At 39.3% G+C, this 25,561-nt stretch overlaps 1 protein-coding gene across 5 annotated transcripts in view; it reads left to right on the top strand.

The window, feature by feature from the left end:
• The window catches only part of ADA2 (adenosine deaminase 2), an 823,901-nt gene that overhangs the window by 128,779 nt on the left and 669,561 nt on the right, over nucleotides 1-25,561 (top strand). For 3 of the 5 annotated variants that reach the window (XM_044088184.1, XM_044088187.1, XM_044088183.1), the window contains 2 exons: nucleotides 18,668-18,747; nucleotides 22,443-22,594. The gene's annotated coding sequence lies outside the window, so the exon portion shown is untranslated. The remainder of the gene's footprint in view (nucleotides 1-18,667; nucleotides 18,748-22,442; nucleotides 22,595-25,561) is intronic. The other 2 variants (XM_044088185.1, XM_044088186.1) reach the window with 1 other exon arrangement.

Below are 25,561 nucleotides of genomic sequence, written 5' to 3'. Positions count from 1 at the left end.
ATGACTATCCTGATTGACTAACTGTTAACAGATTTATCTTACCAGATTAAGCTGATCTGATCTAAGGATTGACTGGTGCAGCTGGTCTGATCTGGGACTGACTGTGCAGGTCTACAAAGCTGGTTTGATATGAAGCTAATACACACACACAAATATATGTTTGCAGCACCTCACCACCTCAAGTCCATGCAATATAATCTCTGCAGTATGAAATTTACCTCTCTATAGCAGTTTACAATCTCTGCATGATGTCTGCAGCCACCGCAAAAGTCCAAATGAAGAGTAAAAATAAATAATTTCTGCAACAAATGTAAATGATCCAGTTAACAAATGTAAAATAAATAAGCAAATAAATAAATAAATAAAACAAATCTTAACAAAGTCCAAAGCAAGCCATCCCAAACAGTGTGTTTAAAATAAAATAAAAAGTTGTCCCAGCTCCTGGTACTCCACATAAACAAAAAAAGAAAGAAAAGCTAAACTGAAAACTTATGCTTACAGAATGTTTAAACATAGCAGTCCCATCAATGCCATTAATGAAACTGTTCCAATGCACCTTGCCTTCCACTGCGGGGAAAACAGTGTCCACCCGAATCGACTCTCTTATAATCTGTCACTTGGGACCAATATTTTCACACTCAATACAAACCTATTGGTTGAAGGTAAACACAGCGAAAGTGTCAAGAACTATTGCTAAAGGTAAAAACAAAACAAACTTTGCTGCAAGTTAATGCTTGTATGAAGTGCACAAAATTATGTACCTGCAAAAAGTGCAGGAGGTATGTGAACATTTATACTGTTTAATAAAGTTAGTCTTGGTGCCAGACACTCACTCTAATTATCTGCTAAAAGTTTTTTTTTTCAATTAGATTCATCACACAGTTTAAAAATAACAGGGTATTGATCTTGAATGCATTATCTTCTTTACATCTTGTGTCTTGCAATGGGAAAATTTGCAAAAAAATATACATATTATATATATATATGTATATATATATATATATATATATATATATATATATATATATATATATATAATACATTAATGGATTTTATTCAGCTGTTATCAAACAAAACTAGTTTAATAAAACCAATCCAGATTGAAATACAAAATTAGAATAAGTTGTTGCTGTGGATTGCTCAAAACATTCTGCAGAAGAGTTAACATGAAACACTTAAACTTTTGCTCAGATTCAATAAAGCCTACACATGATGCGCACACAGTAGCACACTGTTTTGGATACAATAAGCATCTCTACATGGTGTGTAGAGCCGCGCACAGCCATGCAAAGAAGGTCAACACAGTGGCATGCAAATTACAGCATAAGCAGCTGAATTGTATGCTAATTAACTAATCCAAAATGGAAGAGCTATTCAACAAGCTACTCAGTGCTGGTTTTCCCTGTGAATTCCAATATATCGGAGTACAGCCACAGAAAGGAGTCTACACACAAACATTGCTAGGGGCTGCTGTTGCTTTAATTCATGTGTATGTGCAGCACACTGAAGTATATACTGCTGCTGCTGCTAACAGACCAAGGCCAAGAAGGGGAAGAGTTTTCAGACCCTGAATAACTTATCACAATCTACATGATGTGGAAATTGTAGAGCACTACAGGGTGGATAGAGGCATACTACAGGAACTCTGCAACTTCTGTCATCCTCAACTCAGAGCCAGGGCAAATCAAGGGGAACCCATCCGAGTGGAGACAAAGGTATGTGTAGCACTTAGAATTTTAGCTACATGTACCTTTCAGAGACAAACGGGACATGCTGCAGGTGTCACAGGCATCAACATCCAGGATCCTTTACTAGTTCCTGAATGCTATGCTCCAACATGCCAGTGGCCACATATATTTTCCCCATAGTTCTGAGGAGAGGGCCAGAAATATGCAGGAGTTCTACCCTGTAGTACACTACCCTGAAGTACTGGGTGCCATAGATTGCACACATGTAAAGATTAAGGCACCATCTGAGGAACAGGGAAGGCTTTACGTTAATAGAAAGGGCTTCCTCTCTGCTATGTTGTGTATAATGCCAAGGAAATCATCTCGAACATCTGTAATGGCAACCCAGGCAGTTACAACGACTCACATATCTGGCACACCTCCCAACTGTATCAGATGTTCAGTAGGGGGGATATCCCATAGGGTCATTTAATGGAGGATGCAGGTTATGCACTGGAACCATAGCTGATGACACCCACAGAAATGCACACACGCACACACACACACACACACACACACACACACACACACACACACATGAACGCCTTAATGAGGCACAAGCTCAAACCAGAAATGTCATAGATAGTGTGGTTAGGCTGCTGAAGTCGCTGTTCTGGTGCCTAGATACATCTGGGGGAGCCCTGCAGTACAATCCACATACATGTACATGCACATATTCACTGTCTGTGCCATGCTACACAACATCATCCTGAGAAAACAGCTTAATCGGGATCAACAAGGGGAAGGGGCACATATCCCACCACCAATGGTAAGGTTACCACAGCCACATGCAAGTGAGGACTCACAGGGGGAAGCAGTAGCTGCTGTGGGTGTAGGAAGATGCATTGATGCTCAGTATGCCTTTGCATTGGCTAAGAGATAACGTGTAGCACACTCACTCACCACCTAAGGGCCTAAAATATTTCTCCTATGCACATAATTATAGTAACATTGATGGCAGGCAACTGTCACAACCTTTACTTACCCATGTATTAGCTGTGTACTGTTTGCATCAGACAGAATCAGCCCTGAACCAAAACTGTTGCAGCTGCTGGATTTACAAGGTAAGTGTTGAACCTGGAGTGTATTGTGTAATAATATGAATGACTGGCATATCCTTGTATGTTGTTACCTGGTAGTGTAAACAAGGAAAAGTTGGGAGAGTTGTATAGAAACAACCTTAACATGTGACAGCAGAGACTTATTTAACATATATGTGTCCATTATTAAGTAGTAGGCCTCAGGTATCAAAGATTCACACAGTCATAACTCTCAAAAGTGGTGATGGTCACAGCATGCCCTCAGTTTAGCAGCGTACATTTGTACTGGAAAATCATTAAAGGGAGAAGTTAGAAAGGAATGATACAAATTGCAGTTTCAGACATCACACCTCTCACAATATTATTAACAATAAAGACAGAAAAATGTTGATGCTATCAACTGTCTAACTTTCCAAGACTAATATAAGTCCATGGTGCAATTACCAATTCAACATCACAAATGCAGATATACTAAGCACTAAGTCAGCTATGCACCCTGAGCATCAAACGCAAAGCTTATGTATCCCAGAATCTAAAAGATAGAAAACAGGGATATGGCACAGTTATCTTCACTTGCACAGGGTATTGTGTGAAGGAGGCAGGAAGCCTAAGCTGACAAGTCGGTGAGTGTTTGTGAGTAAGAAAGAGAAGCAGGCAGGCATTTGGATAAAGTAACAAATGGCCAGTGAGACAAAATAAGTTTTAAGTTTCATGGCTGAACCATGTAACTGTTCTATCTGTGTCTATATGGGTCCTCCAAGTGAAACTGGTTTGTGAGTGTCTGCCTGAACACAGCTAAGCTCTGTGCTAGCTCTACATCTTGGTATGTTGCACAGGTGTGAGCCATGCATGGTAGAAGTGGCAGTTCATTGTTGTCTTACCTGACCATGAGAACTGACTCTGCCAGGAGTTGCAATGGCATGTCCATGCCCATGGTCAGATGCACTGCTGTTACCTGAACATGACTGATGTCTGCTGGATGAGCTCCCCTCAAGAGGACTCCCAGGACCACGACCCCATGGCCTACCACTTCTACGTGTGGACAGCTCAACCACTGATGGAGCAGTGGAAGTACTGCCGCTATTGGAGCATGATTGGGCATGGCCATATTAGCTAACAGCAGATAATGTGGTTGACATACACCCATGAGGATGCCATCCCCCTCCCAGCAGACATTCCATCACAGACACTGCCTGTTCCAGTGTGTCATTCATCAGATCCAATGAATCAGCAACACGGTGGAGGCAGTCATACTTATCAGCCTTTGCCACATCTACAACCATAAGCATTTCTTTAGAGGACCTATGGGAACATGTCTATGCCTCCATACTGGCCCTAAACATACATTGAGTGGCATGGGAAGAGACACCTGGATCAGGTGGAGAATGGATTGCAGACCTCCTTTGGGTACCCCTAAAAACCCTCCTGCTTGGCACCTCACCTTACACTTTGGCTATGGCCAGCATCAACAGGCACTGAAGCCATAGTAACAACACTTCCCTGATTGATTGTTTCTCCCTTCACCTGTCCAATATGTGACGGCTCACTGGAATGGGTAGGTGTTAGGCCTACTGGCTGTGTCCAATGGAATTTCAGGGGATGGCTGTATGTCAATCTCAGTGTCAGATTCAAACTCTGCACCCACCCAACTGTGTCTGTGTTTGGCCACCATCATCATCGGAGTCTGCTGATACTCTGACATCAGGTGATAGAAGTCCCACACTTCTGCTGTCAGGATCACCTGTGATAATAAGCAACAAACACAGGCGTAATTAATACCAACACTACTATAGTCTAATATATACTAACAAAATAAGAGTGATGCCAGTATTAGACAGTACAGCAATACACACAACAGTTCTGAAATCAACGTCACACACTAAAATATTTCTTTGAACTGCTCATCACTACTGACATAAAAATGTTTGGCTTACCATGTGCAGATGATGGTATGCTCCCTATGCCAGATGGTCCTGGAAGACGTTAAGCAAAAGGTAAGGGCAACATCATCACAATTAACAGTAACACAGGGGGTAATACTTTTCCCCTTTATATGTCCATTAAATATACTTTCAACAAGAACTTGGAAGACAAGTCCAACCTAAACCCATGTGTAATCAATCAGAATGTGTTGTTAACTGTAGCAATCTTCAGTCCCCCCCCCAAAAAAAATTCTTGTTATATAGAACTAATGTGTTGATTTAAATTGTTTTACTATACAACAGTATTTAACAATTGAGATACAAAAGCCTACGTGGAAGCTCCTCCTGGGATATGCTTGCTGTCCCTGAAACAGTAGCACCAATGTCAAGGATATGCTGATCTGCATTTTACTGGGAGCTGTCTGGATCCCTAACAGTGGACAGGAACTCTTTATTTGCTGTTAGTGGTGGGTCTGCAGCTGGCCCCTCGGTACCTATTTGAGTACAGGTCACTGCAGCTGCTCTCCTGTGTGCAGATGAGATCATGTCAGTGGCCCTGTAGCACACCTGATCATATGTCCTACTGTGTCCGCCTACTGCATTCACTTCTGCAACTATCTGCTGCCAAATTTGCATTCTGCCTGACATATCTCCATGTCCCTCTCAAGCAGGAAGGCACCATGTTGCCTAAAAGCTTCCACAATGACCTGATTCTCAGGGTAAGTGAAAGGTGGTTTTCGGGGATTGAGATGCCTGGGTGCCATAGTCCTAGGTGTCCTAAAAAAAGAACCAAAGGATAATACACATAACTATCAAATAACTACAAAGTAACTATTCCCAGATAAAAACAGAAAAGGTAGCAATTCAGTATTACCCACTGGATAAACATAAAACAGTCTAGAGATTTGAAATATGAACAACAGGCTGGATGCAAAAAAAAAAAGAGAGTAACAATAGCAACATGTCCTAGTTTGCACCATAACAGAAATGCAGCTTTGCTCCCCACCCCCAAAAGAACAGGCAAATGACACAGTTTGCTAACAAACCATCATTGAAATGCTAAAAATGCTATCAAATGAACTGTCCCTGAAACATGTCTTCAGATTTAACACAGAACATTCCACTTTAAGGTATTGCCAATCATGTATACCTGTGAAATGCACTGGCAAACATGTCCATGCTATCAGTACATTTCTAACTAATGCATACAGATAAAAATGTAGCCTTTGCTAACCAAACTACAAAACTGTTAAACATATTTTTCTTAATGACATTTCAGCATATGCAGTATAAAAGCTGACAAAATGCAAGCATATCTTCTCAAGTTCAGTAATCTTCTGTGCAGATATATAGCCTCTTTTCTGTCTTATCCACATAAACAAGTCTCCTCACCTTTAGTTTCCAAGTCTACATGGTTGCTTTTTATGGTGTAGATTCAGGGCTCTCAGCATGGTGAAGGTGTAAATCAGGTGTGAACTCATTAGAATTGCTGAATCCCAAATACCTGGCTCTGTCTAGCAGGTGTAACCATAGTGCAAGCACTTCCTCAGTTTTTTTTTTAATGGATTGCAACGGTGAATGATTACTGCTAGGGAGGAGGAAAACAACAGCAGTGTAGACTGCCCTACATCCATTGGGTGTGTCAGGTTAATCTTACAAAGTGCTGGACGTAATGTCAAGTTTGGAAATGTAAGTAAGCAGCACACAATTCACATTCTGTTCGTAAACATCCAACCTCCTCTTCATTTGTTGGCAACTGCATACTATATTATTGCAATTTAATATCCTCACACATTTTTAGGACAATGATATGGCTTACAGACTGCATGTTAATATTAAAGGTTGTGTGATATGCAATGCCCATCAATATAGTAACATGCAGAACTAGAACTGTTGACCCATAAGCCTAACCAGGCTTATCTACAAGACTATGGAAAGAATAATCATGGACAATACCCACACGGACATAGGTGACCTTCAACACAGGTGACCCAACCCATTTTGGTTTTGTCAGGGGTAGATCTTGTTTATTACACCAAGTGGACTTGTCTCATAATGTCCCCAAAGCACTGGATGAGGGATAACCAGATATACTGCCTATGTTGATTTATTCAAGGCATTTGACACAATCCCCCATTCAGGTATCATAGAGAAAAATCTCCCATCTGAGGATTAACCCATACATTACTAGATGGATAGCCAAATGGGTCACTGACAGAATGCACACTGTCAAGGTTGGGGAGTGCACCTCCAGCACTAGACTACTTACTAGTGGAATAACACAAGGATCTGTGATGGACTTTCAAGTGTTTAGAAACTTTCTCTGAAATCCTGGCAAAGGTATATCGCCTGTGGCTTACCAGCTTTGCAGATGACTGTTAACTGGGGGCAGTCATATAGAGCCCCCAGCAATGTTAACATATTAAAAGAAAAAAATATGTATTATAGAAAGGGCTGACACAGGCTAATTATTGGTGCCAAACTCACAGACTGAACCTTAAAGGAAAAAAAAATGCCTCATTGTCTACTTTGGCAAAGAGGTACCCCTGATAATTATGATATACATAGCACCCCTCCAAGCTCAAACTCTGTGTTGTGAGACTTGGGAACACACATTGATAACAGTCTAAACTTCAATCACTGTTTGTCCGTAGTGGTGAGACACACATTCGACAATGCACACCTCCTAAATAAGAGCATCACATCCAAGACCAGGGAGATCACAGCTCTTTTATACTTGACCCTTATTAGACCACTAAATAAGTGTAGTGCTCCCTTCTATCTGTACCTCATCAGACACCTGCAGCAAATGGAGAAAGCACAGTTTTGTGACCATGCGAATCCAGGGACTCCAAATCATGACATACATGGAAACGCTGAAACACCTGTCACTGTACTCAGTATTATACAGGCTGCTGAGAGATGACCTATGCCTGGCCTACAGATCAGTCTCAGAACTTACCCTACTGGAAATGCTGGACATTTGCAAATCAAATGGAACAAGAATAACATACTCCAGAGATCTCAACCTAGCCTGTGACATAAACAGAACATGCTGGAATGACAGATATTTCTCCCAGCAATTGTCATTCTTTTGTAATAGTCTCCCACTGCATGTAAAGCAGTGCTCCTCAATGACACAATTTAAGAGCAACCTTGACAGTTGGATGGGTGATTGTAAATTCATCCCTGGGGTGGCACCTATGTCCCTCATGGACATGGATAGTCAGTGCTGATCACAAAATTGCTCTGCTAACAATGACCATCTAACTATGCTCAATAAGGGTACTTGTGTTTTTGTACAGCTAGGCTTGTAGATACCTTAGGGCCATTATCCTAGTAACCTCCTATGAACATATAAAGCTATGAACCTATGCAGGTGTCCTAACATCTTCTCTTCAACATGCCCTGCTGATGTCATCCACTATAAGTTGTCCTGCAGTCTTGTACAAGTCAGACTTGTGTAAAGTACTGAGTTCTATAGTTTGTGTGCTTAGATAGGTAGGGGATCTGTTCTCACTGCAGTCAAGTGTGTGTGCATGTATCTAGCCAGAAGAGCATAAGTGTGTATCCTACAGTTAACACTCCTATCCCATATTTTGACACTTGCACATGCCTACACATCCATTTCATACAGTCTTCCCAACATCTTCTCCTCATCATTCCCTGCTGATGTCATGTGCTATAAGCTGTCCTGCAGTTTTGTAAAAGTCAGACTTGTGTCATGGCGCTTGCGTAAAGTACTGAGTTCTGGAGTCTGTATACTTAGGTAGAAGCATACCTCTCAACTGTACAGATTTTCGCAGATTGTCCAAATATTCCCCTCATATTTTTGGCCTGTTTTTCATAAAATTGTGCTCTTTTGGTAAATTAGTGGCAAATCATTAAAGATTGAAGCTAGAAAATACTGACACACATTTGAGTTTCAGATTTCATACCCTTCAGAAAATTCAAGCTAATGCAAAACCTGTTATTCTATCAACTTTCTAAGTTTGTAAGAGCAATATTTAAAAAATGCCCATATTTTTGGGCCTTTGTCCCACTTTTATATATGGCTTTGTCCAGATTTATTGCTCTAAGAGGTGGAGAGGTATAGGTAGGGGTTCTATTCTCACTGCAGTCAACTGTGTGTGTGTGTGTGTGTGTGTGTGTGTGTGTGTGTGTGTGTGTGTGTGTGTGTGTGTGCGTGTGTGTGTTTGTGCTCTTCCTTGACATTACAGTGAGCATTTTACACTATTACCATATTTTCCTCACCAGACACTGCTGATCTCATCAGCTATATCTGATTTGTGGATGTGTGATTCCCACCAGGGCAGGGTAAGAGACTGGCCTGGAGGCTAGGCAGAAGTCACCTCATCCTGTCTGATACAGATTACAGTGACATGACTTTCAGTCTATCCACATACATCATGGCCTGGTTTGTAGGCCCTGTGTTTTCTTGGTAAGAAACCCCTGTGGTCTCTCTAGCTACTGCATGTGTCTTGTGGGGTACATGCAAAAGAGAGCATTATACTCTATTACTGTTCTGATGAGGTTAGAATACAGTGCTGTAATATAATCTTAATATCTGAATACAATGGCATGACTTATGTGCACAACATAGGCTTTCAGTACTGGTGTGGACACTTGGTGGTCCAAGTTCAGATTACTATCTATGTGTGTTCCCATTGCTTGCATCACTGAGTTTCAGCATAGCGGGACTGTTTTCAATGCTGTAATTCGCATGGAATTCCACTTTTCAGAAGGACAAAATAAAGACACATTTTTGCATTTGTTTTAGACTGTGTGGCTTTATCACCAATCATTTGTATGTGTTAGCCCCTCCTGTAGTATGTTATCATCATAGATGGACCCAATGATTGCACCCATTATGCAAGAATCAGCAAATGTGGTAAGCCAAAGGCTGTATACTTTAGCATGAACATTCAAGAAATAGATTCAAAACAGTAAAGGGCCAAGGGCAGATCCCTAGGGTATGCCAGTGATGACAGCTCTATTGGTACATGTTGAGTCTCCAACTTTCACAGTATGTGTTCTGTCTGTGAGCCAATTGTTTACCCATCTAGTAACGTAAGGGTTAATCCCCAGCTGGGAGAGTTTCTCAATGATACTTGCATTGGAGATTGTGTCCAAACCCTAGGCCAGATCAAGAAAGACAGTGTTCACTATCTTACCTTCATCCAGGCCTATCAGACAGAATCAATGGGTTGTGAAAACATCACAGATCACATATCTTGTGACTCAGCACATATACCTTCCTGACACAGTTGAATACACACTTCAACACACCCTCCACACAGACTATGTTCCTGTAGAAGGGTGTACATCAACAGGCATCCATGTGAGTTGGGGGGACAGCACCCGATGCATGTACGTATACACACACAAACTGACTCTTCTCTCTCTGAGGTTCACTAACATGTCATCATGGACCTTTTCTAAATGGACACTTCTAATAACCTGGCAGTGTGCAACAGAGCTGTGTGAGTTGTTAATGCTACATCATGTCTGTTACATCTGTTAGATGTTCTCAAAGAGGTCATTGAGGGCATGCATGATGACAATACTGTTATCCTTTTGAACTTAATAAGCCCAAGGCATTTGACACAAATCCACACTGAGGTATTCACTCAACACTGCCAGATATGGCCATAAACACCTATATCATCAAGTTGGAAGACCACTGTATCACATATATTGCATCTAAATATGTTGAAATATATGAAGTGAAATTATATCTCAGGTCCAGTGTTCAGGTCCATATGCCACTCAGGGCTGTCTGCTAGGCCCTTTCCTGACCATTATTTAAGTCACAGACATCACAACTGGCATACACATCCTGTGTTCAAACAGCTTTCTGAAGGACTATGGATTGTGGGCAATCATTGACTCCAACTGTGATATTAGTATAATACAGACAGTATCAACACACACCAAAGACTGTTGCCACAGCCATGACAACACCTGCAATGACACAAAAAAATGGACAGATTTGTTACATCAGAAAACCAAACGCACAACCCACGTGTAATGTAGACCTCACACCTTATAAGCAGACCAATTGATATATGACCTATGTCCTTGGATAGATGGTATGTGGAATGTCTACCAGCATGTGGCCACAGTGCTGACTAATCCCTTGTATGCAGCACAGCTACTGAGTATGTGAAGGACATCCACATCACAGGCCATAATACCTCCATTGTTCACAGCCTTCATCACAACATTAACTGAGAACAATGCACCCTTCTTCATGTACCTCACTACATGTCTTCCAGTGATGTGTAATGGAAGTGAACCACCTTTGCCACAGTGAGCTGTCACACATCTTATTCACCATACCTAGGTATTCTGTTTGTGGCATAAACATTACTGTCTGATGGTGTGGAACTCCTATGAAGTTGTTACATCAGATGCATATGTGTGATTCCTGTTCCAGTGATGCACACAGTACGTACATAGTTGTTTGACCACATTGATGGCATGAGTAACATTTGTGACAGTGTGGATTGTGCAATATATATATATATATATATATATATATATATATATATATATATATATATGTACCATGTACACCAGTCAACTAGCCTGTATTGAGCATATGTGACATGCTGGTATGGCAGTGTCCCTCCTAACACCTCCAGTAAATGTTAGTGTCAGAACAGTGTGTGTGATTACCCTCATAGAGTGCAGACATGTCATAATAGTTCTACAAGTGTGTTTGTGCAGAACCATCTCAGATCACTCTACATCACATATGTTATGTCAGAGACATGGGATTACTGGTGGTATTATTCTGATATTGCCCATGATTGTGCATGCTTCTTTTAATGTTGTCCATGAGCCTTCACCTGTGTTCTACTTGCTGGAGACCTCTGTTGAGATTACACTCATATTCAGGCAAATCAGTTCGCACAGCTTCCCAAAATGCACCCTACCCTAATTGTGTATAACATCCCTGATAGATGTCCTCTGCATTGTTCATGTACGGATGCTTATCTCACACAGACATCCTCCCCATTGTTATGTCACCTTGTGTGACAGTCACATAATAGACATTTTAACTGTGCAGCCCCTACTGTACCATACTGATATGTGATTTCTGCTGCTTCTACAGATGTCTTCCATTGACATGCCCTGATCTGATGTACATTAGGTTGTTTCACCTGTCCTCTTCCCTTGTGTTCATTCTACAGTTCATCTGCATGTCTCTATTCAATACACACACTTCCCCTGAGTGTTTATTTTACATGGCAATCCATGTACCCTTACAGATCATTTATGCAACATTGGTACTGAATGCCAAGAATGGAATTTCACAATACTCTGCACTGTATACACTGTCTTGTACTGTGTTTGGGCCATATACATGTATACCTCTCAGATGTTCATGTTTTCATAGTATGTTCAGATTTTTGCCTTATGTGTTTTGCTCTGTTCCTTATAAAATTTGTGGTTTTCTGCCATAACACTGGGATACTGTCAGAACTGATGCCGCTAAATAATTACATACATTTGAGTTTTGGATATCGAATCCTTCAGAAAATATATGCTAACACAAACCTTGTTATTCTAGCACATTTCTAAACAGCAAATATGTCAAATCTGTCCCTATTTCTGGATCATTGTCTCCCCATTATGTTGGGCTTTGCCCAACCCACTAACCTACTGTTCTCTGAGTTAAACAGGATTGTTGTACATGTCGGCTTACACAGTTTCCTGGCCACAACACTATTGCCAGCCACAAAATGGTGTTTATTTACTGTATGTTTACACACGGTATGCAGCATGAATATGCAATGAGCGCTGCTTCTCACTGTGCATCATCGTGCACACATGTAAACTCCGTGTAGGCTTTGCACTAAGTCTAGAATGGAGTTTACTGAATCCTAGGGTTTGTTTAGTTCTCATATTACCCAGAAGTCTGTTTTACAGTGCCATCAGTATGGCATGTGGTCCTATGAGATTTTTAACAATGCTCAGCTTAGCACCAGTACTACAGCCTTAGTACAACTGTGTGACAGGGCTTTCCAACCGTAGGGATATTTGATTTCTCCAAATGTATATAGCTGTAGTAATACATATGCATTGGTGAACAAAATAAACAAATATAAATAAATAAATAAATACATAAATAAATAAATAAAAACAGGAAACAGGTGCATTTCCTGCAGTGATGATTGCCCATGCTATAAGTTAATTAAAATCCAGATATAGTCATCAACATTTATTTATTCTCTAGATATAACATAAAGAACTCTGAAAACAAACAAAAAAAACAAAACAAAAGATGAAGTATATAGAGACCTAAATCATTTTAGAATGTTCATTTTACGAGTAGTTTTTATTTTCTGCTTTTTTTTTTATTCTTTTGACTTTTAATACTATATCTTTTTTTTTTTTGTCTGTGATAACATCAGCATCAGGTCCGAAGTTGCATATACTTATATTACTGGAACAGGAGTTTTTCTTAATACAAATTGTAAAAGATAAAAGGATACTGCAGTCTGCCATCTAAAATCACATTTACTCACTGTGTAACAAAAGTGGAATATGGATTGGTTTATGAAGAATGACCCATTAAGCAAAATTCAAATTATGTTCATGTATTTTATAGAACTTAATTTTCTGTTATAGACTCTAAGCATTAAATTGGCTTTCTCTTGGCATGAAACCAATGAGAAGATGGGAAAGCTGGAAGCAGTATGTGGACATACAAAACATGTTTTGGTCCTAGAATGCTTCACTTTTACAAGAAACGTCAACAGTGAATTACATTGTTTTTCTTTTTAAGAATAATGAAAATGTTGTTCTCTAACAGTTCAGTACAGAGGTTAGCATACCTGCTTAACACAGTTGGTTCTCTTGTTTGTTTCTTGGCTGGGAGTTTGCATGTACTACCAGTGTCTGCATGGATTTTTTCCATGGCTCCAGTTTCCTTCCCTCAGTCTGTGGCATGTCAGGTGGGTGAACTGGCATTGCTCATATTGTTTTAAGTTTGTGTGTGTGTGTGTGTGTGTGTGTGTGTGTGTGTGTGTGTGTGTGTGTGTGTGTGTGTGTGTGTGTGTGTGTGTGTGTATGCTTATGTCCTACAATGGACGTGTAATGTCCAAATTTTCTGCCCTGCATCCATTGTTTTCCAGGACAGGTTCTAGGTACCACTAACCTGACTTAGATTTGGTGGGCATTGCAAATAAATGTATGAGTGAAAACGAGGCTATTTGTAAGTAGGCAGTAGTTTGGCTTCATTGTACAAGGTGAATGCTTTGTTTTTATGAAAGAGGAATGAAATAGGACCCTACTTCTATGAACCCATGTTAGTTTTACCTCAGCAACATTTATTATTCTGGTAGCAGAACATATCATTAAAGGGATGCTTCCTGTTTGTGCAGTTAGAAATATTTGGACATTCAGTTTCCATTAACATGATATAGTCCTGCTTCTTAGGTAATGTTGACTTTAGGAGTTTTTTTTCTTTTTTTCTTTTCCAGCCCTTCCTAGATTTTTGTCAGCATTTTTTCCTCATAGTAAAGCTGTACAGTTTTCCTTTGCCTAGACTCACTTCACTTTCTATTTGAGGCACATCCGGTCAGGCTGCATTCATCTGTCTACGGTTACACCTGACTAGTTTACAGAGTTTCCTTACCAAAGCATTGCTGTTCCTTTACATCCCTTCCCTTTGTTCTTTTACTCCTCCTTTCCCTTACATCCACTCTTGCATCTCCCTTCCCCTCTTTTTTTTGTTGATGTTTTGGGTGTACACTAGGTAACTTATTTATAACCTTCACATTTTAGAAAGACCAGTCCAGAATCCTTAATTTTATGTGCACTAACAATTACGCAGCTTTAGGTGAACATTTTTTCCTTTTTTTACTTACCCTGTGTATGTTTTTCTTTACTTTGCAAGGGTCATTACTTAACTTAATTTTATGAACGCAAGTGTTTAAAACAGGTATCCAGTTTAAATGAGCTGTACTTAATATTTCATTATATAATGCACAGTGTCTCTTTACAGTGTATACTGTTGTATTCAGTTGATTGCGTTGCCATTTTGCTGTATGTGTTGCTTTATTATTTTGTTCTTATTCTATATTTATTTATTTATACTGCTGTGTCTACTTACAGAGTTTTTATCCCTCAGTCCCCATGGATGTCTAGGTGGATGTATCTGGTTAACCACCTCAATAAAGCAAAAGTGAAAACGCTAGGCTGTGGGATGTATGATTTCTTTTGTGTTTGCTTTCAGAATAAATTAAATGGAGTGGTTGTTGAAAATTCTATATTCTGTAAATTATGTAAATTACTTCCACGTGATTAAAAGTAACTGAAAGCCATCATAAAAAACTAGGCCATATATAAAGGTATAAATTCAGAATTGGTGGTGAGCAGACATTTTTTATGGAATCTAGATGGTTCCTATGCATGTAGAACACTGCAACAGTACATGCAACCATGCTGGTGTCATAGGTGTGTGTGTGTGTGTGTGTGTGTGTGTGTGTGTGTGTGTGTGTGTGTGTGTGTGTGTGTGTGTGTGTGTGTGTGTGTGTGTGTGTGTGTGTGTGTGTGTGTGTGTGCATGTGCACGTGTGTATGTGTGCACGTGTGTGTGTGTGTATGTGGTATATGTGAGAATGTGTTTCTGTATATCTGTGCTTGTGTGTGAGTGTTTGCCTCTGTGAGTGCTTAAATTGATTATTTTTTTTCAAAGTCAGTAAACTTTATTGTTATACAGATCGACACAGAGGAAAAAGTGTGTATACACAGGCTCGTACCATAAGAATAGCAGTTTACAGAAGGAAGATAGATTAAATTAATAATAATTTAAATACTAAAAATAAAAATCAAAATAAGACATTAAAAATAAAGTAAAAAATGGAAAGCATTTTACAACAGAAATAAACACAAATACAACAGGAACAGCCTCAATACAAATATAAGGATATATAAAAACAGTACTATAAATAAATAAAGAAGCACACGTGTAAAAACTTACCCATCACCAATGTATGCCATAAACGTACAGTTTACAGTTTTCATAATGCAGATAGACACATATGAAGTGAGCTATGCAGACAGCTATGTAAATAACAATGACATATTGCACATAAATAATGTTTTACCCATTTGGCGGGTTAGGCTATGGGTTTGTTCTTCAGCAGTCTGATAGTGTGTGGGAAGAAGCTGTTATGGAACCTGGATGTCCTGCATCTAATGCTTCTGTAGCGCTTCCCTGTTGGCAGGAGTTTGACCAGTCCATAAGCCAGATGGTGTGTATATCCCTCAATAGTTTTCAGACTCTACCATAGCATCTGTTTGAATATATGTCCTTTGGGGAATGAAGGTTGGAGCCAATGATTTTTGTGGCCTGTTTAATGATCTTATCCAGCGCCTTCTGATCAACTTGAGAGCAATTTCTATACCAGACAATGATGTTGTTTGTCTGTACGCTCTGTTGTGGCTCTGTAGAAGGTAAGTAGGACCTGTTGAGGGAGATTAGCTCTACAAAGTCTCCTAAGGAAGTGGATACATTGCTGGGCTGTTTTTATAAGGTAGGAAGTGTTTGTGGCCCAAATTAGGTCTTGCAAGATATGCATCCCTAGGAATTTGGTGCTATTTACTCTCTCCACTGTGGCACCATTGATGAAGAAAGGGGTGTGAGGCTTATTCTCCTTCCTAAAACTGATGATGATTTCCTTTGTTTTACCAACATTTAGTGCTAAGTTTTTGTCAGTGCACCAATGAATGAGTTGGTTCACCTCCTCCCTGTAGGCCCCCTTGTCTTCCTTCTTGATAAGGCTGATTAATGTGGTGTCATCTGCAAATCTAATGATTCTATTAATATTAAATTAATATATATTAGTATATATTATATTATATTATTAAAATTAATATTCAGCAAAAATAAAAGCAAAAAGGGGACAAATTCCCAGTGTTGCTAAAATGCATAACTAAAGCCATCGCATTTTGGCTATTGTCTGTTTATTTCGAAAATTGAGACTATACAGTATGCATTTATTTTCTTCTGAGCTTTGGTAGATGCTGTATCATTCAGTTAGCAGAAGACTGTTAAACTGACCTTGCACACATACTGTAGAGATGGTGGTGAAAATGATGTCCACATGGTTCTGGACGGGAAGGCAGAGGAAAAATACTGGGTTTAGAATATTGGGAAAAATTATTAAACAAGAACTTTATAAAGGCTTGTTATTCGCTAGTAGTACATTTGCATAGTTTATTGTTTGATTTCCCCTTTGTAACATAATTGAGTGTGAAAAAAAAAGATTAAATACATGTAAAAGAAGTGACAAAAGGCAGAGATGGGCCTTGAAACATTTGGTACACCAAAGGAAAACAACAAAAAGACCAGTTTCCATTGAAACCAAAACAAACTTTTATTAAAACAAACAGTAATAAGCACCTTTATTTCTCAGAAGCAGTGACACTTCATCAGTTTTGGAACCAAGCCTTTTTTGGCATTTTTATGTGGAGAGAAAGGCAATAAGTCAGCCATTATGCTCTTTTACTGCATTTGACTTTAATCCCTATCACAGAGTTAGCCTCTGAGGGAGGCATCTCAGGTGGTTTGGGCAATATCTCTGGGGCCTCACTGGGCTTAGGGCTGCAATATGCTTACACAGATAAGGTGAATCTACCTCCTGATTAGACTCTGCACCCTGGATCTCTGCTGATTCAGCACTTATTGTACCTTCAGTCCTGGGAGACACTAAATTCCCTGTCTACCCTTCGTAACTGGCTAGCTATTCTTCTTAGGATGCACATTGGCTCATCCATCCTTCTGGGGGGGTGGCCATCCTAGCCCATGGAGTTATGACTATGATCACTCATTCTTCATCCATCCTTCTGGGGGATGGCCATTCTAGCCCATGGAGTTATGACTATGATCACCCATTCTTCCTGATGTATGACCAGATGTATTCCTGGGGGTGTGACTGTAATCAGTCATCCTTCTGCAGCTATGGCCATCTTTGCAAATGGAGGTATAACTATGGACACCCATCCTTCTGGGATTAAAGCTGTAGTCAGTCTTCAATCTTTGGCAGAGGATCTGGTCTTCCATCCTTCTTTTGTCATGGCTTCAGTCTTCTATCCATCTTTGGGTGTAGCAGTGACTTTCTGGCTCTCAGTCAAAACTCAGCTGTTTGATAGTGGGTGTTGCAGCACTTTCTACCCTGGCACTTCAGATCAGGAATATCCATGTATTGTTTCCCACATCTATTAGTGACTTTGCTCTTGTGGCCACATGATCTGAGTTCCATTTATCACCTATCAGTTCTGAAGTAAAGCACCAGCACATATTATCCTGTATAAACCCTTCTGTGTGACCATCAGTTTATCTGATATAACTGTTCTACACTATTTGAATATCAGGTTTCACTAGGTAAGTCAGAAGCACTTTTTAGTCTCTGCTCATTTGGGAACAGAGCCACCTCAGTTTGCCATAATAGAATATGTAGTCAAAGGATCTTTTTACTGAGCAGAACAGTAGCTGTTTACATCCTAGTGAGCAAAGCGCTACAAAAGGCTGCTTCAAACAAATGAGACTTCAGTAGAATTCCCATACTCTGATGCACAGGGTATTTGAAAGCATGCCTTAATATTATTCATCTGCCACTGTTGCTTGACAATAGCAGGCTTTAGTAAAATGCATTGCTTAGTAACAACCAACATGTATCTTAAAGTGGGACTGCATATCAGAGTAGGGCTTTTTAAAGTAATCCAGGTATGCATCCTGGTTAACGTGACTGGTGAGGTTTGTAGATCTTTGATTTTAATAACAGCTGATAAACATGCAAGGTTTCATATGCTGGAAAACTGTCATATCCTGATGAAAACATTTTCTGTTTTAGGAATTTCCCATGGCTGAGTGGACAGAATCAGATGTCACTACCTTTAAGTAACCATCAGTGATTTGTTATGATATAGCTATAGCTATAGCTCTTTCTCTTTCTGTCTAGGTTATTCCACATTGAAGAACACAGATAACAATAATATGTGCCAGTCAAAATATGAACCGCACTGACTGTGCACTGTGCAGGTAATGTGCTTATTTCATCATGCATTGGTGACATTTGTATTACATGTGTACCCTTCACACTTATATATGTTCATACTTATACTTTAATGCATAATAATATTTACAACAGAAATGCATACCTTGTACAGTAGTTTTCCTGTGAGCAATGTATAAGTCTCTACAGCTGAATATACAGAAAACAATTATATGTTTTAGGGAACATAACTGACACTAGGTGCTGCATCATGAATGGGCATAACTGCACTGGCTCAAAGCCAACACTGGTGTTGTAGCTCCAAACATGTGTGGCTAACAGTAACTACATCAGCTCTCTTAATACAGACTAGACTACCACGTGTAGAACAAGTATTGGTAAGGACCTGTTCTGAATTAACCAATGTAAAATTAGAATCAGTATGGGCCTACTCTGGATTAAGATATGTAAATCCAGTATCAGTAAGGACCTCTCCTGGAATAACCAATGTAAAACCAGTGTCAGTAAGGCCCTATCTTGGAGTAAATACTCTAAAACAAATATCATTAAGGACTTTCTTGGATTAACCAGTGTAAAAGCAGTATCAGTAAAGGTCTGCCTTGTGTTAAGATATGTAAAACCAGTATCAGTAATGACCTGTCATGGGCCTGAGAGTCCAGCAGTGAATTCTGCAAGAGAGAAACTGCTGTCTTAGATCCTTCTAAGTTGTGCTTTAAGTTACCAACAGAAATATATTTTTGCAGGTTTTTCTGCCATGCAATTAAGTCAGTGATTCTTTTTGTCTGTACCAGTTTTAGAGGTCAAAGCCTTGGCAGGTGAATCATCACTGGTCATAAGGAAGGATTTCATTTTTGTTTACTATTCTGATCTATCCTTTCTTTCTGAAGCCTCTTTTTCTTCCACTCAACAATGGGAAACTCCTAAAGAAGGCTGGAACAATTAGGATGTTGTTCTCCTTCTCTAACATTTCATTTTTCTTAGGGTCACTCTTTTTTTCCATTAATTCTGGAAGAAATGCCCCAAAGCAGTACAATATAGCAGCTGTTCAGCAGCCTTTAAGTGTATCAGGAAGTTCAAATGCAGTATATTGGAGTGGAAACTCCTAGATTATGTAAACAGCATGAGTTGGTACCTCAAACTGTGAAACTATGTGTACCACTATACGTGCCCTCATCTGTGCAACACCTGCATCTGGCACTGTTTGTACTGTGCTCTGTTCCTGCATGTCTACATGCCATGGCCCTCACTTCCTGTGCTGTGTCTTTGGAGATGAAGCCTGCCTGTCGTGATCATTTATTCGTACTATTTATTTATTCACATTTGTTTACTGGGAAAGTACGAGGGGATAAAGAACCCCTTTTTAGAAAAAGTGCAGGGAGAAAAGCTCCAGAGTTCAATAATATATGAAATTTTTCATAAGAGCAAGAACATAAAGTGATACATGAAACAAAATCCATGATAAGTGCAGCTTGTCTTTGTAATAAATGCATAAATAAAAGTAGACACAGTTGAGAAGCACTTAGGCATGGCATTTAAAACACTTGCTACTTTTAATTTATTCTTTGAGTAGAGAGAGTTTATAATACTGCCGCACCCTAAAACTCATACCAAAGAAGTCAGTACAGTACGTGAAATGTATGCTGCAATATTTAATGATATATAATCTTGTTTTCCCTGGAGGAGTCTGTTGTCTCATGCCACCCCACTCCAGGAGGTGACCATTATACCTTTGATTATCTATCAAATCTGATCATGCTAATGGGTCTAAAATTGCTTTGTTATGAACTCCCCTCTTACCGAATTGGTAAGAAATAATTGATTTAGCATTAATGACAACAATTTAGATAGGATTTCCTTGACTGTACAGGACTCTACCAGGTATGCTGTCTGATCTTATGAGACCTGAGCATTTCAATTCATTCACAACAGAACATATATCTGTATGTGAATGATATTTTCTCATGTCTGTCCAGCACTCTGCATATATATTTGCATATTGTGAAGTGAAGTGAAGTTGTGTAAAGTTTTCCTTCAAGAACATTCAGTATGCCATGTGGCCGAATCTTTACTTGATGGTATGTTGATAACTTGTTGCACCTGATAATTTTTCCCTTTTATTTTTATGACATTATTAAAAATGCCATATTATTTGTGTCACTAATTGAGATCAAGCTGAATCTTTAGTTACACTGGGGAGATGTTTTTCTATTTTATTCATGTCCCTGCTCCCCGTCAACCATCAGCCCTCCAGTGTTCAATTGACACATTCATGTTTTCCCTGGGGAAAGAGGTAATCAGCTCCTTCTTTTCCCTAAAAAGTGAGAACCAGCCACTAGAGGCTATCATCCAGGCAGCCACAAAGGGGTGTTTTAGCTGACCTTTATACCGTGATCCCCACAGTGGTCAATGGCTACAGCTTACAGTACCAGCCTTAATACAGCCTGACATCTGCTACAATGCACATTGCTTCCCAGATGCATCTCCCTTCATAGCCTAAATGCTACTGGTATTATAACTTTTGTATTACAACACAATCGACTTCTGATGAGTATCAGCAGAGTAATGGACCTAACCACCTCCCTTCCCACAAAATGGATGAGCTGCAACTGGCCACTCACTCTTATTCTCCCAAAATGTGTCCTCCAGTTACCGAAGTCATTAGCCAATGTCAGGTCATGTGGATCATAGGGCTCCTCTGTTCTTCGGAGTTAAAGTGGCTCAAGGAGATTCAATAAGAACAAAATTAGAATTTTTATTTAGTGTTATTTCATCCAAATGTATTTTATGACTGGGGTAATTTTTGAAAACTAAATAATACATGCTTCTGTTGTGTAGCTTATTGATTTATGAATCCACTCACTTTTTGTTTTTGTTAAAAGTACCTTTATATTTGCATCTTGCTGACATGTGTTGATGAATATAAAATTTATTGGTATAACTGCATTCATTTGTAGTATCCTGAACTGATTTATTCTAGGTCTCTGATGACAGTGCATCAGTCGGTTTTGTTATAACTTCCATTTGTAAAGTATAGGAAGGACAGTTTATTTATGTTTGAGTTTGATTATACTTCTAATAGATTAAATGTGATTGGAACTTGATCCTTGTTAATTACAGAGGGTGTAACCATAGGTTAGGATCCAAGCGATACTTTACTTATCAGTAATGCATTAAATAGTTGGATTTTGCAATATTTCTTCCATTGTTTTAAATTAAAAATGTGTTTAGTATTCTGACACAATTATCAGATAAAGAATAGTTTACCCAGTCATGTTCTGGGTAGTTAAAATCTCCTGTAAGGAATACATTTTCATTGATTTTTACATTCTGATCTTTAGTCAGGAAATTCTAAGATTTTATCTTAGACACATATGAAGTACCTCTAAGTTCCTGCACTACTATATTCAGTACAACTGACATTAGTTATTGCATGAGAAGTTTTATCCTGCATTATTTTCTTGTTAACTGTCTTTTAAGTGTTCCTTTGCAGATATTGGGATACTAAAAGGTATCCTGTTGGATATGGAGCAATGACGGGAGGTATGCCTTGGAAATTTTGATATGCGTTTTGAGTCTTAGTATTAGTAATAGAGTGAATTTCAACACCTTCCCAGAGGAAGAAAGGCTTCCATTGTGTTACTGAGACCTCCGGTAACTGCCAACACCTTTCAGTTTTTATCTACTGCATTTTAATTTTTCCTTTTTTTTTTTTTTTTTTTAGAATTTGAAGAGGACGAAAACAGATGATGTGTTATTGTGTTGATAGAAAAATTCTGTTTAGTACTGCTACTCACTGAGGAGAAAGGTGAAGAGGTGAAGCCCATTGAGTGGAAAGCACTTTGACTGGTTGCCTTTTTCTTTCCAGGCTGACAGGTATTGAGTTCTCTTATTTGTGACATTAGCAACAGACTGATTGCTAACATATGGTCTTGAAATGCATGTGTAGTATGAGATGATGCATGCATTTTGCTAATCAGAAGTATTTTGTCTAAGCCTGCAAAGATGTTTAATAATTCCTCCTTTGAATACCCAGGACCCGCTTAGATTATTTACTGCAATGTATGCACCAACCATGTTATAATTTTCCTTAATTATTTTTAAACCAGCAGATATTCCCCTTAACTTTGGTCCCAAACAGACAGTAAACATCTGTTATAATCTTAGTGGAGTTTTCAAGTGCTGCAGTGTTTTTCTAGATAGCAATGTTAACTTTTTGAGCTTTTGATTCTGGTATGGTTCAGGTTTAATTCTCGGTATTTTGTTATTCTAGAATAGTCTCAATGTCATGTTACAGTGACTGTGTGTATGTGTGTGTGTTTGTGTGTGTGTGTGTGTGTGTGTGTGTGTGTGTGTGTGTGTGTGTGTGTGTGTGTGTGTGTGTGTTTGGCTTTGTTCAACTGTTTTGTTTTTTTCAGGTGTAGATGAGGCTTTTTTGGTTGTATTCTTCAGAACTGCTGTCTACATAATGATGTGTGTGTGTGTGCATGTGCGTGTGCGTGCGTGTGTGCGTGTGTGCGTGTGTGTGTGTGTGTGTGTGTGAGTGAGAGCACAGGTCTGTACTAGTTTTGCCTTAATATTTTGGATCTACTTGCACTTCTAATATTTAGGGTCACATCTAAAGGGAGTTTATTTTCTGTGAGCGTAAGGTAATGCTTATACTGTCTGTGTTAACTGTCACCTCTCATATATTTGAAGTACCTTCATACTTAGTTTAAAACAAAATCCTTCATGTGTAAAAATATAATACAGAGAATTGTGTATGAGTAGCCAGAACTTAGTTATGTATGCCAAAACGTCACTAATGTGGAAATTTTTTAAACAAAAGTTTTTAAAAAAAAAAAATCATGTGTCGGAGAGTGGTATTCATAGTCTTGCAATTCAAATATCGCAGTGGTAATTGGCAAAAGTGATGCTGCTCCTGTATGTAAATTAACTAAACATGGACAAATGGCACTGATTCTTAAAATCTCACCTCTGCAAGAATCACCCAAAACATTATCGCAGATTTAAATTGGCATACAATGGATAAAACCTAGTGTAGTTATGTAAAGCAGAAATACCATGTGCTAAAGTCATGAATGCTTTCATTTATTTTTAGTAGGGGGCTGCCAATCTCTCAAAAACTTGTATGAGAAATATTACTGTCCTACAGTTTCCAAACTGCTCCCCATAAAGCCGAACAGGTAGTACACTGTCCTTTTTTACTAAAAGATCAGAAAGCAGTGGGTTCTATTCTCACACTATGTCGATGGATTAAATTTAGTCTGGCAGTTGGCGCAGAGGCTTAAGGATTTTATTCCCTCAGCCTTCATTTACCTATTGCATGACCTTGAGTAAGTCATTTAACCAAACAGTGTTTGGGGGCAACTGGGAATTTATGCTAGGCTCGTCAATGATCCCCTGTACTGCAAGCTTGGTAATTACCTATAAACCTACTCTATTTAGTGTAAAGAGTGCCCTTATATGGACATCCTGATTAGGCTTTTATAAGTTTGGAAAGAAGGAAGATAGGAAAGCAGTAGACAAGACAAGGGACACACAGAATGAAGGCATGATGAGGATTGTGCTCAATGAGGTGGGAGAGAAGGAACACTATGTTTGTTGAAGGACAGGTGCCCCCATTTCCAATTTTTTTGTAAAAGGTTAGTTGTAGAAGGAGTAAGGGTACAGGCTATAGAAGGGAGTATTAGGGAAACGGCAAAGAAACAGAATATAAATGACAGATATGACAGACAGGACTGCTATTGTGGGCAGAGACTAGGAGTGGTGACAAGTCTTACACATGACAGACAGACACAAAAGAGTGGTGGGACGAAGTCTGATGTCCAAGCATCAACCTATTACAGAAGACCTCGATTATTATCCCTGCCTGACGGACCTTGAAAGAGGGAGCAGAGGCCTTCAGTGGCTCAACGGCTATAGTCAACACTGTATGTAAAAATAACTTTACAGCAATAAAGATATATTACATCACTTGCTTCTCCACACTCAGCTCCCACTAATATAACTAGTTGACCATGTATCATGGTTTATTATTGAATACTAGACACTCAGAAGGTTGAGTCAAGCATTCAACCCAAACATTCCTTGAAAGTCAAAATGCCTAATACTGTCATGCCCCAAAACTATACTGAATGTCAAAGCTCTCCACCATTTTGGACCCAGGATTAAGTGCTAACATAGGTCCAGAAGGGGAGCAAGTTCAGACAATCAGTAATGTCTGTGTCTGACATTTTGACAATCAGAATGTGAAGTTTGGATAGCTCGGCTCAACCTTCCAAATGTTGAGCATGTGATTGCACTACACAGCATAGCCCACAAGTAACACTTTATGCACTGCTGAAAAATAAAAAAAGGTTGACCATGTCCCACACAGCATAGCCCACAATCATGCATCAAGGCTTATATGAATAATTGCTTTTGCTCATTGTTACTAACTGAATGTCATGGTCTATAGTTGTGGGCTATATGCAACCTCTTTGTCTGCAGAGTCATATAACATGAATGAGCTTGCCAGAGGGGTTGCCACGTAACTGCTATCTGCTGGCTAACATCACTATTGTCACTTGTGGAGTGATAGAGGGAGCTTTATTGTTACTACTGGTGAATGGCTGTGGCAGTTGTGCACTAGGCTAACACATGATTATTTTGTGCATAATGCAGCAGGCAGTAAACATACTGAATGCAGTATCAGGGTCATAATGAAAGGCACCTTCAGACTCATCCAGGCAACATAAATGGATTTTGAGCAGGCCAAACATTCACTCAATGACTATCCATGTCTGGGACAGGGTGATGTTGAAGCACAACTAGGCATCTCCCTGGGGGTTATGGACTGGT

This window comes from Protopterus annectens, chromosome 11.part0 (assembly GCF_019279795.1).
Source record: "Protopterus annectens isolate FY-2018-M chromosome 11.part0, PAN1.0, whole genome shotgun sequence".
NCBI lineage: Eukaryota > Metazoa > Chordata > Ceratodontiformes > Protopteridae > Protopterus > Protopterus annectens.
The sequence above is the reverse complement of the archived record's forward strand: the minus strand, read 5'-3'. Positions and strand labels throughout refer to the sequence as shown.